Raw genomic sequence first — 2,876 nt, forward strand, 5'->3', positions numbered from 1 at the left:
GATATGTATATTATGTCGACTTGACAACATAATTATCTTGACAAGTAGTCAAGTCGAATGGCACTTAGGTGCTTCCGTAACGCCTGAATTTATTAAATGAATAATAAAGTTATAAAAAGAAAATGTGGGTGTCATTGTCTTATTTTATCGGGGAAATAATGAAATGGTAATTTAACTTTAGTTAGATTTGATAAATAAATTCCATTCATAATTAGGAGGTTCATTAAATTAAGATATGAAGGTGGTGTATTCAGAGATGAATATCTATATGCCGACAAGTTACGCATTGGGCGGAGTTATTTCACGGCTGCAGACATGAAGTATGATCGCCGTGTTGAATGTCGGTGTATTCAAAGCACACTATCTGTAGTAGAGATCGCTGATAGTGCCGGGCCGGCGGAACGTTTTTCAAAGTGGGGGGGGGGGCCCACTTATAAGCAGGCGTGTAACAGACTGGGTGATACCCCCCCCCTTAGGTGGGGAGGGGGGCAAAGGTAATAATTTTCCCGGTTAGTAATTTATGACTTGGTGTGATACCCCTCCCCATATAGAAAACAATACGACATAGGGCTTATTTTATTATTAATATAGGCCACACACGTGTGTTTTGAAACTAAATATAAGCATTTTCATCGTGGTTTTATCATAGGCCTATTCTTTCACCATCATTACACATTGAGGCCCTTCTTTTAGGTAAAACGATCTATCTTAAATTTTCTTTCTCAAGTTTGGGACTATTAGGTTTTTAATAACTTAGAAGGTAAAGGAGGGCAAGCACAAGCTGTAACCCTAACAAATGCGCGCGAAGCGCCCGAAAACGTTTTGTGTTTTTAATTCTAATTTCATCGGAATTGATCAAAACTCCCTAAATGTGCAATTTTTAGAGGAAATTGGCCTACCTCAACAAGAAATGCTCTTATGTTATATATGGCCACACTCGTTTTTTTAAACTTAATATAAGCATTTTCCTTTTGGCTTTATTTATTACAAACATATTCTTTCAACATTATTACACATTGAGGCCCCTCTTTTAGGTAAAACGATCTATCTTAAATTTTCTTTCTTGAGTTTGGGAATATGTGTTATAACTCCGAAGGCAAAAGAGAGCAGGCACAAGCATGAAGATCAAAAAATGCGCGAAGCGCGCGAAATTTTTTTAGTTTTTTTAATTCTAATTTCGTCGGAATTGATCAAAACTCCCTAAAATGTGGAATTTTTAGAGGAAATTGGCCTACCTCAACAAGAAATGCTCTTATGTTATATATGGCCACATTCGTTTTTTTAAACTGAATATAAGCATTTTCCTTATGGCTAGCTTTATTTATTACAAGCATATTCTTTCAACATCATTACACATTGAGGCCCCTCTTTTAGGTAAAACGATCTATCTTAAATTTTCTTTCTTGAGTTTGGGACTATGTGTTATAACTTAGAATGCAAAGGAGAGCAAGCACAAGCTTTAACATTGAAAAATGCGCGCGAAAGACTTGCCAAGATAATCTATCTCGCCATGACAACATACAATATGTATTATGTCGACTTGTCAAGATAATTCTGTCTCGCCATAGACAACATACAATTTTTACTATGTCGACTTGTCAAGATAATCTATCTCGCCATGTCGACATGATGTGTATATTATGTCGACTTGACAACATAAATTATCTTGACAAGTCGTCAAGTCGAATAGCACTTAGGTCCTTCCGTACTAGTCAACATCTAGGCTAGGCTAATTGATTTTGAAATCAATAATCCACCTTAAAGGGCTATCTGTCGTTTTCTTCTTTGCAACAGCGGACGAAAAACGTCAGTTATTCTACGACGTTTCATGATTCTTTATCACTAAAAATTAACAAACACTCGTTTTGACGCACTCCGTGCTGTAGTGTGTGTCTGCTGTTGAAAACAAAGTTCCTAGCCTAATTTTGTGACTGGCTATGACTGGGATGGACCATGTTGATGTATAAATAATATTTTGTTTGGGATGGAAAAAAGTGGAGTAAATTTCCACAAAATGCTCCATCAGCACATAGTTTAATGTGCACTATGGACAGTATGGCTATGGAATTTACTAACCACACAATCCACAATCAGGTGATTAAGTCGCAAAACTTTATCTGCATTTGGTGGATTATCGCAAAACTTCGTTTAGTGGCACGATTTACTCTAGGTAGACGGCGACCGGTTTCGTTACCGGTTGGTATATTTCTTACAAACATTCAGCAAAAGGCCAGTGAAAGTTGAGACGGCTGTCGGGTTTTTATCGATGTATGCCATCCTTATGTGTGCATCTTAAAATCATGGTTTGCTGGAGTTGCGTTCAATTTAAATCTCCGAACTACTGAAGCTGAGATATTCTATGAATGTAGGCTTGTATCGCAGGCTACAATTTAAAAACGGGTGACCAATTAGGTGCTAAATTTTGATTTATGCTGGGTAAGTTAAAAACAGACATTCCGTCCGAGTGGGACTCATTACAAAATTCGAGAGGGTTCGCTAGAAAACGGTGGGGGGTGGGGGTTCGCTAGAAAAGGGTGGTTCGCCCGAACCATAAACCTCCCCCCCCCCCCGCTGGCTACGGACCTGTTTATAACTTTAAAAGATGCCGCACCCTTGTCAAAATCTGTAACGAGAGAGTCAATTAGAGATGCTCAGGAGAAGGATGGGTCTCTTGGTAAGATAAAACAATTAGTTTTAAACGGCAATGTGAAAAGGGGTAAAAAGGGGAGTCGATCAACATTTGTAAAAGCAGCTGATTCAATTCAATTCAATTAACATTTATTCAATTACTTAATCAAATACATCAAATGATAAATAAAGTGGACAACATTAAAATTAATTAATTAGGATAAAAAATAGAATCCCCAATCATTGAA

This window comes from Anneissia japonica, unplaced genomic scaffold (genome assembly GCF_011630105.1).
Source record: "Anneissia japonica isolate Jap-2015-1 unplaced genomic scaffold, ASM1163010v1 scaffold17835_len124482_cov113, whole genome shotgun sequence".
In the NCBI taxonomy this organism is placed as follows: Eukaryota; Metazoa; Echinodermata; class Crinoidea; order Comatulida; family Comatulidae; genus Anneissia; species Anneissia japonica.